General features: G+C 35.4%; 1 protein-coding gene and 1 pseudogene across 7 annotated transcripts in view; one reads left to right on the forward strand and one right to left on the reverse strand.

Annotated features, from left to right (window-relative positions):
- Positions 1–1,046: 1,046 nt before the first annotated feature.
- Positions 1,047–2,138, reverse strand: LOC102587388 (protein STRICTOSIDINE SYNTHASE-LIKE 10-like; annotated as a pseudogene).
- A 736-nt stretch (positions 2,139–2,874) lies between these two features.
- Positions 2,875–16,198, forward strand: part of LOC102591128 (F-box/FBD/LRR-repeat protein At1g13570-like) — a 28,570-nt gene continuing 15,246 nt past the window's right edge. For 6 of the 7 annotated variants that reach the window (XM_015309409.1, XM_006348861.2, XM_015309410.1 and 3 more), the window contains exons 1-2: positions 11,302–11,443; positions 11,771–11,837. The gene's annotated coding sequence lies outside the window, so the exon portion shown is untranslated. Of the gene's footprint in view, positions 3,027–6,918; positions 7,014–11,301; positions 11,444–11,770; positions 11,838–16,198 lie in introns of those variants that run through there. The other variant, XM_006348859.2, reaches the window with a different exon arrangement.

Consider the following 16,198-nt stretch of genomic DNA (forward strand, 5'->3'; position numbering starts at 1 on the left):
TGCCTTGTTGTAACGGCTATTTCAGAACATGAGCATTTCTTGAATGGATGTTTTGATTAGTTTGTTGTCATTACATGTTTAAGGATTTCTACGTTTATTGTCGGCTCATAAATGAGTTATTGAAGAGTTTTTGGGAGGTTTTAGAAGATATTAAAGGCAAGACGTTGAAGTTTATCAGTGAAATTGTGGAGAAACATGATACGTTGCGCATATATATATATATATACCCTCGTCATATCTAATAAATGATGCATATATACCTTCGTTGTCTAACAAAAGTTGCATATTACCCTTTTCATTAACAAGTTTATATTTATTGAATTAAAAGAAAATCTTAAACTGTTTTTATTAAATTTCAAAAAATGCCACACGACTTTAAAACAATCTTCTCACCCGTTTTTTTAAAACCCTTTTTGACCCCACTCAACTAAAAGAAATAAATCCCTCTTTTGATTTGGGTTGGGTTTGGACCAGAACATCCCTCTTTTGATTTGGGGCGGTTTGGGGCCAATTCGAGTGATGATTCAGGTAGGAACAAGAAACAACTGATAATTCAAAAGTGTTTTGATAATTAGCGGGTGACAGTTCAAGTAGAAAAAGTAAATACATAATAGTGCTGATAGAAAACTTTCAAAAACATGACATCCCATATATGTTTTTGACTATTTTTAATTTAAATAAATAAGAATGCTCCAATGTACAAATCATTTCTTAATGCCAATAAATGAAAAGAACAATGACAATAAAGTCTTAACTATTATAATATGTAAAATGGATCAAAAAGATGGCAACTACCGAATTTGCCATAATGAATGCTTTTGAGGCAATTCAATTTTACATCAATGGTCTGCTGAAATTTAAATGAAAACATTAAAAAAAAAAATCTTTTTGAGAGATTAAAATAATTTTTTTCTCCATAATAACATAGTATAATCATCATATTAGAAGCTTGAAAATGACAGAACTTGAATTTAACTTAAATTACTCATAGAATGGTCTCTAGATAAAGGATATATTCTTTATTTAGTTGAACTCTTTACTTGAACTCAAAATCCATAAAGTCCCAAAAAGGGCATCATAACAGAACCAAACCACAACTTGCCATATTTCTCCTGAACTTCACTAATAGACCTCAACGTCTTGCCTTCAATATCTTCTAGAACCTCCAAAACTCGCCCGTCCTCGCTTAGCTTGATTGCTGTAGCGTGCAGCAGCCCTCCGTTTAACAAATCGTCCAATTGTTGTGCGATGAACGGGAGCTTCAACAATGCATTTCCCATTTCCGAATTTGAAAAACTCAATTGTGATCTTATTGCTTGTAGAGCTACCCAAAATTCCCCTTTCGAATTTATTCTAATGTTGTCCGGAAACCCCGGCAACTCAGCAAATGTATCATGTGTTCCCTCAAGGGGGCCTTTAAGTCAGTACCTTAAAATTCTAAAATTAGAAGTTTCAGCCACTAGCACGAATGACCGATCTTTACTCAAAGCTACACCATTTGCAAAAGCAAGGCCTCTTATTAAAATTTGGTTTTTTTTGGTTGATTTAGTATATTTCATTAGCCTGCCAGTCGCATCTCTGCTTAAAAGAGAGTCGACAAATTGTCTGCGTTGGTACCTTGTGCTTGTATCCGTGAAGTAAATCACATCGTTGTGATCATCAATGTCAACGTCATTTGTGAAGACGAGAGGCTTACCGTCTAATTTTTGGACTAATGGTGTAGCTAATCCTCCTTTTGGTCCAACAACTTGGATCCCGAAATAGGCATCAGCAATGTAGAGTTCCCCTGTTTTGGTATCGAATCGTAAGCCTAATGGCCTCCCACATATATGCTCCATTTCTGGAGCAAAAGGCAATGTACAATTCTCTCTTTGAGAAGAGGTGACTGCAAAATCAGCCCAAGATGATCCTTGAAACTTGAGAATTCGTCCATCGGCTATTCCTATGTATGGGCCTTCGCCATTTGGATCGAAAGCAACACTCTCTGGTCCAATTGCTCCATTAAGTTGGATGATTTCGGATTTTGAGAGGACATTTTGGGATTTCAATGCGTTTTCCGAATCATCAAAGGCTAGATTAACTGAGGCAAATAATGCTACAGTAGCAATGAGCAACAATAATATATTTGAAGCATTCATTGATCGGAAAATGTTTTTTTGGTGATGAGATTATGTCCAAGTTTTCTTCTTTTATACATACAAATTTAGTTGACAAGTTAGTTATTGTTGTAGAAGCAATGGCATTTAATAGTTGTCACTACTACAAAAAGTTCCTTTAGCCCGCAATTATTTAGTGAGAGTAAAGTATTAATTGCCACTACATTAATAACTAAATAGACATATAATGCTGGCCACTGAATGTAGAGATAACTGCCTGAAGAAATAGTGGTAAAGTCTGCATACTCTCTATCCTTTTTAGACAATACTTGTGCGCGATTTCACTGAGTATGTTGTTGTTGTTGTTACCAGAAACTACACGTCCACGCCCAATAACCTTAACATAATTTGGCCAAGTTTTTTATTGTTTACCTGAATTGGCCTCAGCCTTCTTATGTTCGAGTTCTTTTATGCTTTTGCCGATTGATTCTTGAATAGAACACAAATGCTTATTCGAGTTCAGTGAAGCAACACATTACATATCGAGATTGTATCAGAGCTGTATCTAATAGTTCGGAAATGAAATTAATAATTTACGCTAAGTTTAGGAGTGTTTTTGATACTTCTCCCTTGAATAAATAGTCTCACGCTTGCAATTTAAAGATTGGCTGGCGGATAAAAGAATAAATTTAATTTTTAACCAGTATTAATTAAGTAAATAAAATAAATGTGTGTAGGTATGTGATTAGGCTTTTATTAATTAACTACAAAGAGACGTTCTACTAATCTTCAATGTAGCCGGCGGAATTCCTGGTCGCCGGCGGGACGTCATTGCCATGCTTCAGGCTCTCTCACTTCTTCTTCATCAGGTTTCACGGAAAATCCCCAACAGTGCGCAATTCGCCCTTCCGGACTCCACTCCGATTTTAGGTAAGTCTTTAACTAATCTATTGAGGCATAAAATATTTTGATTTCAACCTTCTATTTTAATTTTGATGAATTTGTCTGCATTTTGAATTTTCCTGATTCCCAGACTCCATGTTTGCTTGTATATATATATATGTAGCTTTTGCTAAATTTCATCAGAAATTTTGCTCCTTTTGTTCCTCTCATAATCTGATTTGCATGCTATTGCTTTTCTCTAATATGTTACTGTTTTTGTTGGGTAAGTTATTGAATTCGCATTGTTGTTCAGATTTTGTGGTTTTGAGTTTGTACTCAGAAACACAAAGGAAGAGGATAGTTTTACTAAGCACATAGTTGTTGAAAAACGGCTTGAATCTTCTGAAACCTAAGTATATTTGTGAAATTTGAGTTTTTGTACTCATCTCGGACTAAGGTAAAGCAATAACTTTTCCAGACAAAATACAAGTATTGACAGCTTTTACAGCATTAAATATAAATAAAACCGAATATACTGAAGTCATTTGGTTAATGTTTAACTTATCATAAGTTTATCAAAGATAAATGAATTAAATAGTTGGTTTTAGGAGAGTTGGTAGCTGTTTGTAATTTCTGAAAACTTTCGTAGACTTTAAGATGATAATTTGTAAAGGCTAAAATTTTATTCATAACAAAGTAGAGAGATTTAAAGAAACAATGTAATATCTCTAAGGCACCACGCATCATAATTCAAGTAGAACGTGCTAATCATCCTCTTCGCTATCATGCACTACTTCGGTGCAGTCATTTTCTTCCTCCTCTTCCTCTTCTTTTGGATTTTGGTCCCAACCATAATCATCATAATTAAGTCCAGGGTTCTCTGCAGTCTCCCTAATCTCTTTGAGAAAACTGCTCGCTTTATTTGACAACAATATGGCCTCCCCATAGTTGGATAATAATCTAGTGTTTCCGTCAATGCTTTGGAAGTTCTTGTCACTCTTGAATTGTTGAATATAATGGACAAGAAGGTAGTTTGGGACCCCATGGGCAATACCAAATACTGTGAAAGAGTTGATGTTCAGTTGGAAGAGCGAGAGGAGAAGAAAATGAAGGGATTGGCATATGGTTATGCTTTCTTTAGTGCGGGTTGTTTGGAGATTGAGAGAAATAGGAGAGATTTTGAAGGAGTAGAGTCGAGTTTCTCTCAGTTGAGGAGTAGTCTCCGATCCCTCATTTTCTTTTGGTGTAAACAATAAGGTCTTAGTTGTATAGTTGTATAGATGAGGGGGTGGAGTTCGTAGAGAATTATGTTTCGTAGATTCTTTACTTTGTGGTATAACCCTTGTATATGGCCAGTTTGACCATATTCATGAATGGATATACTAATACTTCGACTTGAAAAAAAATACAAACAATCCAGTGTAACATAAAAGAGTCATCAGATGGTAAAAAAATTACCTGATCATAACAGGTTTAAACTAAACACTGATGGCTGTTGGAAAGGAAATCCAGGGAAGCTAGTTGCGAGAGGTCATTGTTTAAGGGACCATGAAGGAATTATGATTCCACACTTATTTTGGTATCTGTACCAACAACAACAGGGCTGAATGTTCAGCACCATGGAAAGGAATTCAATGACGTGTTCAAAATTATATGTTGGATGTGATCATTGAAACTGAATCTTTGTTTTTGTTATTATTGCGTTCATTAGTTGTTGTCCCATAATAGATTCCAGAGTAGAAACTGCTAATTGTATATATAGCAGGCTCTTTAGCTAACATTGGAGAAACTGGAAATCCTCTTTACTTTGTTCACTGTGGTCGTCTCTTTGCCATGACAAGTTAGAGCTACACTAGAAGGAATTGCATATCATTATTTGTACTCTCTTTTTCCCTTGTGCTCTCTCATTCACATAAAGACTTTGGGGTCGAAAAAAAGTCTATGGAGTTTAAATGCCTTGTGTTTTTAAGGGACTTCACCACCCCTATGTAAGGGGTCAAAAAACTATACTTCACTTCTTCAGTATCTGTAATGACTTCACCCACTCCAATGTAAACTGACTTGAATCCTATCTTGAAATGTTGACATGTCCGGTGAACATTTAACATGTAAATACGCACACAATTTTTATTTTTATAAAATGATGGTACATACCTTGACAATCTTTTTAACCTTCAACGATTCGTTAAGTATAAATTTTTAATCAGATGGTAATTGTGTATAAAGTGCATAAAATTGCATCCACGCTTAAATAGTTGAAAGAAATCGTATTCATCAAATGCGACTTGAGTTACAATGTACACAGGTCAATCAACAGGCACGGGTGTTTACTACAAACACAGATAACACATTTAAGAAATGTTATTTACAAGTTAGCTCAAAGGTGACTTATGACTTAAGTACAACTGATTGCAGAAATTCTGAGAACTGTACAATTTGATTCGCTTAATTGACAAGTAATATCACATAGTTGCAACTGGTGAATATGCTTTAGTACAAATCTTCTCTGCATGTCAGGAATCTAAAAAGATAAGTTGCAGACTATGAATGTGTCCATTATTGCAATTTTCAACTACGAATATTAGTTCTCAAAATCAGAAATAAAAATTCAACTACGAATACTCTCTGCAACATGATCAGAATCTTGGAAATAGTAAAACATAATTATCCATTGAGACTTACAAGTCACAGCTGGCAATTGAGATTCATAAATTGCATTCCAGCACTGAGTTCTATAAAACATTTGAATGTGATTTGAGCTATTACTACTACCAGACTGATCATTAACTCAGTTAACTTAGGACGTATGCAATCACATTCATGGAATTTGCATATTATCAAAATTCTCACAAAAATTCTACATTCCTGGAATTTGGCAGCCAAAATTCCACATTTTGGGGGAAATTCTTAACTTTCTCTATGCGGTTTTTCCTAATATCTCTCTTAAGCCGTAGATTGAGATTGAAGACTTGAAGAGTCCAAGCAAATATTTCCCACCACCAACCTCGATCTCTTACCTTCCCCCTTCTCTTCCTGCCATCACCACCCTCCATTGACTGTGGCCGAAGTGTCTTTCTGGGTCTTCCAGCTTATTTGGGCAAAACAAATCTGCAATGACTGATTTTTTACATATTCCGGCTATTATTTTTCAACAAATTGATCTGCCCAACTTTCATAACAGATTTCCGCCACCATTTTTCTGCAAATTCGGTCAAATAGCACATCAAGAAAAATGAAATTTGAGCCTTTACAGAAAAAAGATATGTTGGTAATCAGAAGCTCCAAATCACTTCTTACAACCGAAAAGGTAATAATTAGTGTTTGGACTAGCAAAAAAGAAGTTGGAAGAGAGCTCCCGAAAACACAACTACTGTGTTCCACTCAATAAATTAATGGCTCCTGTTGAATTTAAATTGGGTGACTGAAATTCATGCTGATCAGGCATACCGTAGTTATACCCTTTTCCAGCAGCACCATTCTCGCGAACAATTTCATAACTTCGCTCGGAAATTATGCTGTTACCACTTTAACATCGAACCTGTTTCTTATTCCTTAACAGAATCATCACTCAAATTGCTTTAGTAAACAGCAGAACTGTAATCTCAAGAAAATTAGTAGCAGCCTCTGTTGCTTGAAGTGGCAAAGTAACAAATGGTGAAGAAGAAGATGGTGGTGGGCTGTAAACAACATTGTACCTTCTTTCTTTCTTGCTGTAATTTCTAACACTGTTATAGAAATAAATATTGATGTGGTAGGTTAACACTGTTTTGCCTTGATGTAATGTCTGTTCAGAACTGGAGCAGTTTTGGATGGATGTCTTGATGAGTTTGTTTGTAATAACATTATCATTACATGTTAAGGGCTTTTACATTTATGCTTGTTCGTGAATGATTTATGGAATGATAAATGGTTTGTTTCAATATTTTGTTGTGGGTTGCAGTGTGTTGATTCTCTATCTGGTCAATTCCTTATATATGGCCCAACTTGAAGCTATGCCTGTAAGGGAGATCCGTGGAGGTTTGAGATTTGTTGCTGGTATGAATATAGTCTGTCTACTAGCAAGCACATATGCAACTTATATTTTGTATGATATAATATTATTCATGTAATCTCCTATTTTATGGACCTTTTTGTTTCCAACTGAAGTTACATTGTTCTTATTCACTATTTTTATAATATTTGCATGGGTGTAAACTTCTTTTTGTATAGTTCCCATGGCTTTTGGTCTAGTGTGATGTGTGTGATAGATGTACGACAAATGGGCAGATCAAATATAGATGGGTTGGAAACGGCTTTGCATTATTGCACGGAAGTCATAAAACTAATTGTTTTAATTGAAGATTGTTAGAGCTTTTTATGGAATTGCACATATATTGTATTAAGAATAATTGTATGCTGGTTGCTCTCTTTAAAAAGGTTGACCCAAATTAATAGTGATCTAGTAAGGTTAGAAGTTAAATGGGTCTAAAGACTCTTCATAAAGTATGAGGTCTATAAAGTATGAGGCCTTATGTGTATATACTTGGATGTTATTGACTTATTTCTAGTTTAATGATGGGCTAAACTAGAATTACATTAACTTGAGCATTTATAAATAGGGTTACGATCCCCAAAAAGGGTTTACTTTTCTCATATGAGGATATCCCATCATTGGAAACTTTTAGAGCCCAGCCGAAAAAGTATTGGAGAGAGCTCATAAGACGTGACATGATGCAACTTTAGGTTACCAAGGACATGAACTTAGATAAGAGGGCATGAAGGACACATATTAAGTTAGAAGGTTAGTAGGTAGAGTAGTGTAGTGTTGTCCTGCTTAGGGTGGTTGGTGTTTGCCATCGTACTAGTTATATTATTGTAGTTCTTGTTTTTGATATTTATCATTGTTTACTATTGTTTTCAATAACCTATCCTAGTATGTTGTTTATTATGTATTGATTATCGCACTATTTTGTTATCTTTGCTCCGTTCTGGTAGAATTTTACTGATTTCTTGCTACGTGCTATATTTTCTTCATTGTCTCCTTCTTTGTACCTGGATTTGCTAGACTTGAGCCGAAGGTCTTTGAAAAACAGCCTCTCTACCTCCACGAGGTAGAGGTAAGGTTTGCGTATATTCTACCTTTCCCAAACACCAATTGTGGAATTTCATTGGGTATGTTGTTGTATAACCCAAATAATTAATCCTAATTACATATTTAAAAGTAACATTTTTCAAAAAATAAACATAATCCTAATCACATATTTATAGAGAACATAAAAGGATAAAACTTACACAATAAACTATAAACTAGGAATAATAACTGCTAGACCAACTGCTGCAAATCAAGGGAACAATGTTGTAGCAGTTGTGTTTGTCCAGAACTCTTCAAACCTTCAACCTTTTGTGGATAGTTTCTTCTGAAGTACGTCTGGAAAGGTGGATTGGTATCCCTCCGAAGAGATGCCTTGTCCTTGAGGCAAAAAATGGATATTGAACAGCAAGCAAGCCATAGTCTTCCCAACTAGCCTCTTCAACAGGTCTACGACGCCATTGAATAAGTGATTTCAGAGTTGGCACTCCCAATTCTTTCACCCATGGATGTGATAAACCTTTTTCAGGTTCCATTATGAATTCCAATTCACCCAATAGTGGTAAAGGTAGAGGGGAAGCAATATCACAACAATCACAAGCAGGACGAAACAACGAGACTTGAAAAATCAGATGTACCTTGGATCTTTGAGGTAGCAGCAATTTATAAGCAACAAGACCAACTTCGCGAACAACTTTGTATGGTCATATCTAGGTGAACATTTCTCATTTGGATGTTTGGCTATACTCATCTGCCGATAAGGTCGCAAATGAAGGAATATGGCATCAACCACATGAAAAAATAGGTCACGCCGCTTGTAATCAGCTTGAGATTTCATTCATGATTGAGCCTTCATTAGACTGGAGCTTAGTACTGTTAACATTTGATCTTGCTCCACAAGTGTTGTTCAAGTTCAACAATTTTAGTTTCTCCATCACTTCATGAACTAAGAGATGCAAGAGTGGTGGTTCCCTCTCTAACACAATCTGGAACTGAGTCATATTGGCGGAAAAATGGTAGCCACTGTTGAAAGAGTATTTAGCCCAAGGTAGATACTGAAGCCATGATTTTGGTTTGTCGTGAGCAAAATAGTGAAGTAAGTTTCAAGGTATCGATTGACCACACCTTCATTTGAACGTCAGATTGGGATGATATGACGTACCCATACTGAGACAAGTGCGACTAAGGCAAAAAAATTCCTGCCAAAATGCACTTGTAAAACAACATCACGATCCGAAAGAACGGAGCCTGACATTTCATTACAGAAAACATCAACCACTGTTCTAGTAGTAAAGGGATGAGATAAAGCAAGAAATGGCTGTGTTTGCTAAACCTGTCCACCACCACAAGAATAGTATCAAAGACATTAGGAGGAAGTCCAACTATGAAGTCTTGGGAGCTATCCTCCCAAACTCTGTTAGGAACAGGTATAGGCTGTAAGAAACCAACTAGAGCTAACATTTCATATTTATGTTGTTGGCATATCAAAACATTCTGGACAAACAACTTAACATCATTCTTCAAACAAGGCCAGAAAAAATTTGCAGATACCTTTTTGAGAATTTTCAAGTAACTTCTGTGCCCTCCTGTTGGAGAATCATGTGACTCTGCTAGAATCTTGGCTTTGAGCTCAGGATAATCAGGAATAACCAGCCAAGATTTGTAGCAAAGATGGTTAGCAGACAAGATTGTAATAAAGCAGCAACTTGGTTCTCAGTTTCATTCTATTGAGGGTAATGATAAGCTCTGATGTTTGGAGGTTTAGAATTTGGTAACAGAGGAATAACATGAGAATGTACTCTAAATGGTGGAAGAGATGTTGGTTCAGAAAATACAAACTGAAATTCATTTAAAAGTGTTTGGATTGGATTACCCGGAGTCTCTGATAACATGTTAAAAGATTGGAGGGAAGCCGTGGCAGAATTTGTTGAGCTCATCCTTGCGATTTGTAATGTTTCCTTTTCCAATTGAAAATTACTGCCTGCTCATGAATGAGTTATTGAAGAGTTTTTGGTTTCTTCAGTTTTTCTTTTCTTTCTTTAGTTTTGGAGGGTTTGGGTTAGAGCCTGTTTGGATTGGCTTAAAAGAAATAGCTTGTAAGTCAAAAATAAAAAGTCAAACTTAAATGATTTTTAAGTAAAAAAAAAAGAGAGTAGGGGAGGCCTATTTTTGGTTTTTAACTTATTTTAAGTCATTTTTAACCTATTTGAAGTTATTTTTAATCTTGCCAAACACTTTCTAACTTATTTTAAGTCATTTTTTACTTGTTTGAATTAATTTTATATTTGCCAAACACTTCTGGAAGTCAAAAACTAACTTTGAAGTAGGTTTGATCAACTTTTAAGTCAATCCAAACACCTTCTAAGAAACTGACTCAGTTTCCAAATTTACTTAAACCAAGCAAAAGACGATACACCCTTTTGTAGGAAAAAAACTTAACTGGACTGCGTGTTTTACATCAAATCAATAGATGCATTAGAATGAGGGTAAGTTTTATACACAAGATTTAGTTCATGAGAAAGTCCAATTTGTCAGGTATTTGGTTAAATTGCTTGTAACTGGACTTGTCAGTTTGAATGAGTGGCATTGGCATACCAAACCTTAGATTGTTGAGTAATTGATCAGGGAAGAAATCTCCATACAGTAAAAGGAATTCATACTCTATACTAAAAGAAACTTTGCATCAAACAACATTAAACCCTAACACCTGCCATTGATATCAACATCTGATTTAATTCATTTTCAATAGCCACGAGATGATTGATATCAACGTCTGATTTAATTCGTTTTCAACTGCCACGAGATGATCCTTTTAGGGTGATCCTTCTGTCGATGAATGCTCTTATTACACTCAATCTTTGAAGAATGAGAACTAACTATGCACCATCTACATCGAAAATTCAATCATGGTATATGTCATTTCCTTCATAGGAACTACTCCTAAATCCTAACAACGAACTTGCAAAAATGTGACTTTATTCACATGTTTCCAACTCAATTAATTCAACTAATGAACTCAGAATGATTGTTACAACACAGTCTAATTTGAATAGCTAAAGAATTTCTAACTATTTTCAGTTTATTCACACCCAATTATTTTTTTAAATGAAGGGAGTGAAAAAACGACTGAAATAATTTTTTGAAGACTTGACCTTTTTTTAAATTAAAAAAATTAATTTTTTATTTTTTAGTTCAGTAAATATTAGGTCAATTCACAAAAAGGTAAAAATGTTTCATATTTCTCCCTTTTCACATGAATTTTTTTTCCTCTTGCCCCTTTCTCTTTTGGGGGCACATTAGGTGCGGCTAACTTGCCCATTTCTCCGACGAGCGACATAGGATGACGACGGAGGAAGCTTACGATGATACCGATCTGAAATGGCCTAACTATTTCCAGGTACTATTGAGCTTTCTTCACATCTTTTTGCTACATAAGCCTAGAATTGCTACATAAACTTGTGATTTGTTTGTATCTGTTTGTTCAATAAACTTCTGGATTCTATTTGATTTGAAAAGTGCAAACACTTTGGAGTTCTAACCGGATGTCTCCAAACAGACTAAAAAGTGTTTGTGATTATATAGTCTGTAGTTGAAGTAACAGAGATAGAGAAAAATTAGAAAAAGAAAAAATTAAAGTTATCCTTGTATTAATTTGATTCTCACATGTCATTTTAGAGTTACATGATTATTCTGATTTATTTTCGTTCACTTTACGTTGTTATAGATAAGAAACTGTAGAGAAGAGCAATTCAACCATCTATGGGAAACCTCTGGTGTAAAGCCTATGGACGGTATGATACTTCACGTTTGATTGGTTTAAGTATTTTTTGTTCAACTTTTTTGCCCTCTTTGATTTTTTATTGTTTTGGTAACTGAACTTTGTATTAGTTACCAAATGTGAAGCATTTACAAAATCATAGCGGAAGGGATACACTCTGCTATCCTAAGCTTTAAACTCAGCAAAAATGTGTTCTACAGAGCTAAAATAACTAGAATTTAAGCTCTGAACAGTAGCAATTTTTCTGGCTAGACCTTCCCATTCGCTGCTTTTCTGCTCAAAGATTTGGGAAAAGGTACAAGTACCCCCTAGACTATTACCGAAATCCCAGAGATACACCTTAACTAAACTACTACTGTTTGTTGTTTTAGAGCTTAAATTCTAGTTATTTTAGGCGCGTGAGAGATATTTAGATGTCACGTAATAGGACTTTGACTTTAGTTTAGTTAAGGTGCGTCTCTGAAATTTCGGTCATAGTCTAGGGGGTTACTTGTGCCTTATCCCCAAAGATTTTGATATTTCTCTCTATCTAAGGACCATGAATATACTCAGCGTACAACATCCTACATATCTGAGCCTTTTGTGTCCTCCCCTTAGCTCTCCTGAGGATCTCCTGAGTGTATTGGTTCTCTGTTGAGATAGAAAAATACAATTGTCATATATGTTGATTTGAGAGGTATCAATATCACCTTGTCTATGCGTGATTTTAATATAGAGAGATTTAATTTAAGACAATTTCTTTCATTTGTATAGATTGTCTTTAATAACTTCTTCAGGAAATTGGACTGTAGGGCGCCTTTTTAACACCAAACAAAAGAAAAATCCAACGATGTTGTGTATATCGATTTGTGAAGGTGAATTCTGTCAAATTTCTACATTAGGTTTATGTTTTATATTTGAACGTGCTAATAATATAGAGAGAGGTCTATTTCAAAATAATATAGAGAGAGGTCATTAAAGACAAGGTGACTTGACACCTCTCTTTGGCCAATAAAACTATTTTTTATCTCTCTTTCATTCTTTCATTCCTTCGCTATGTTAAAAGCTCACCAAGTTTCTGTATTAACAAACTGTTAAAGCTGCCCGTTTGCTTTCTCCAAGCAAGCGCAAATAGCAGCAGTTTCACCAAATGTATTGTAACTTGTTTAACTGCATTCAAGTCTTTAATTTGTTGGATATTGAATGAATATAGAATTGTAAAAGACAATGTTTTTTGGGTTTTTTTGGACTGTATTAAAATAAAAGGTTTGACACTTTACTTTCTTTGTCTTTTCTCACAAACCTGTGTGTATAAGTACTTCTAATTTTGTTGCCAAATACATTTCGAGCAAGTCACCATTGCCTCTTTTTAGGAAAGAAGGAAAAAAGTAAAGGAAAGAGGAAAACGTTTTTTATTATATGCCTGATGACACTGAACAAGAACAAATTTACTACCTAAGGTTGATACTGGTGATCTTTCAAGCTTGCTCTGGGTTGAAGGTTAACCAGGGGAAAAGCGATATTTTTCCAGTGAAAGAGGAGCAGCAAATTCAGTCTCTGGCAGATATTTTGAAGTGCAGGATAGAGGAGTTGCCCACAATTTATTTGGGAATGCTATTGGGTGCTAATCACAAAGCTGTGAATATATGGGACGGAATAATAGAGAAAACAGAAAAAAAAACTAGCTCTTTGGAAATCACAATACCTTTCCTTGGGAGGTACAGTTGTTTTGATCAATGCAGTCCAAGATTCTTTGCCAACATATGTAATGTCTTTATTTCCCATCCCCGGTGAGGTGTTGAAAATCTTAGACAAGTTGAGGATGGATTTCTTGTGGCAAGGAAGCAAGATTGAGAAAAGTTTCAACCTGGTAAATGGAGCACAGTTCAGCAAAGCAAGAGTTTTGGAGGTCGAATGAGGAACCTAAAGCTTCATAATAAGATTTTACTTATCAAATGGCTATGGAAATTTACTCAAGAAAATCAGTCCTTGTGGAAGGAGATTATCCTTCATAAGTATGGTCCGGAGGGGGAATGGTGCACTAATAAAGTGACTAATACCTATGGGGTTGATGTTTGGAAATCTATCAGGCATGACTCTCAAGCTTAACACTAAAGTTAGATTTGGTAGGGGAGGCAAGGTACTTTTTTGGGAAGAGGACTGGAGTGGTCATGGCACTCTTCAATCCCTTTTCCCTAAACTATTTTCAATAAGCTTGAATACTGGATGCCGTATACAAGAAATGTGGTTCCCTCAAGGGTGGAACCTGACGTTCAGAAGACTCCTAAATGATTGGGAAATACATGGGTAGCAGATTTTCTAAACCTAATAGAAAACTTCCCAGGCACTAATGCAAACTCAGACAAACTCATTTGGGGGCACCACAATGATGGAATTTTCACTGTTAACAAGGTATACAAAAGGGGACTGAGTGTAGTTGTAGGCAGGTCAACTGGACCTTGGAATACTATATGGAAGAGTGTGGCTCCTAATAAAGTGAAATGCTTCACTTGGCTAGTAGCTAGGAAAGCATGCTTGACACGTGAGGCATTGCAAAAAAGGGGGGATCCATCATAGCATCTAGATGCCTCTTCTGCAATGAGGCACTAGAAATCAACAAACACCTTTTCATGCATTGCAATGTAACAACACAAGTTTGGGCTATCTTCACTTCCATTGCTGGAATCAACTGGATCATGCCTGAACATACTGCAGACTTACTTTGCTGTTGGATCAGAAGAGGAGGAAGCAAAAGCCAGAAAAGATGGTGGACGACAGTCCCAACCTGCATCTGGTGGACCATTTGGAAGGAGAGGAACCAGAGGATCTTTGAAGGAAAAGAATCCTCTATTTTGAAGATTAAGTGGAAATTTAATACTTCACTAGGTTTTTGGTGTAAAGAACAAAGTATAGAAGAGGAAATCCAATTAGTGGATTTTATAGGCTCCTTGTAAGTATCTCTCTTTTCCTTTTCCGTAAACTTTTTGGAGGTGGCCAGCATAGCCTTAATGCTGAAGAATACAATTTACCAATTTCAAAAAAAAAAAAAAGGTAAAGGAAAGAGGAAAATGGAAGTAAAAGGGATAGGGAAGTAAGGTATAATAAATTTCCTAATTTGATTCCTCCTTCACTGCCAAAACAATCCAATGATGATTCAAGTTAATTTTTCTCTATATGACTTCATTATTGTAGGAGGAATCCCATTGTTGTTGTTGATTTTTTTCCCTTTATATGCCCCCTTTTTCAAGCTATCTTTTTATCTCCTTTCCTTGAAACCATATTTTGTTGTCAAATACATTTCAATGCATTTACTTGGGGGATTGAAAATTCATCTCCTTATTTAGTTCCTCCTTCAATGTCAAAACAATCTGGTGATGATTTGGATTAACTTTTCTCTTTATGACTTTATTATTGTAGGAGGAATCCCATTTCCATTGTTTTTTTAATAGTGGACAAAATTTCTATTCACTTTGTCAAATCAACACAAGAACAAAAGAAGCACTTATAACAATAATCACCAAGAACCTGCAGAAAATTAATAATAATATGTAGCATGGAATCCCCAAACTATAGATAAGAAATAACGGTGCATTTTAATTTAAATCATCAACTATTCGTATTTTTTTATGACAAGGGAAACCTGCATCCGCTACCCTTTGGATGCACACAGGAAAAGTAACCTACGCTAGGCAAGCATGGTGCGACGAGCTCAACCCAGAAGACAAACCCTTTACTTTTGCTGCCAAGGGGTTTCGAACTTGAGACCTCCAATATGGAAGTCCCAAGCCCAAACCACTGGGCATGATATTTAACTTGACTTGAGATACCGTGGCATACATATAAGTTTAAGTAAGTGGTGTCAATACTTAAAGAAGTGAACAAGTGAAACAAAATTATTTTAACACATCATACAAGAAAACACAATTCAAATCCTAGTAAAGAAACCATCAAGGATCAATATGACGTAATTGACCATAAATATTAGATGAACCCCAAATTGTTTTATGAAATAGATTGTTTACATCATACCCATTAGGGTACAACCCTTCCCCGGACCTTGCATTTTGTATATTGAGTTTCCCTTTGTTTCATAGAACTTAAACCCACAAAGAAAAACATTGGATATTTTCAAGTAGTTCCTGTTTGCTTTTACTAAGATTATCAACGCATAAAATCTGCTCATTTTAAGTAACAAATTATACATAAAAAGCTGTTTTTGCTAAATTTAGAATGTCAAATTATTACCTTTACTAGTATTAAAATTTGCAAACCCTAACATTACAACTAATAAAGGATTTTGCGGGAATAATAAATATGAGTATTTATAGCAATGCTCAATATAAATGCCGCTAAAGGCTTTAGTGACTTTGGATGCAATGGCATTAACTTATTTTA

Source organism: Solanum tuberosum, unplaced genomic scaffold (genome assembly GCF_000226075.1).
Source record: "Solanum tuberosum cultivar DM 1-3 516 R44 unplaced genomic scaffold, SolTub_3.0 scf00102, whole genome shotgun sequence".
Taxonomy (NCBI): Eukaryota; Viridiplantae; Streptophyta; class Magnoliopsida; order Solanales; family Solanaceae; genus Solanum; species Solanum tuberosum.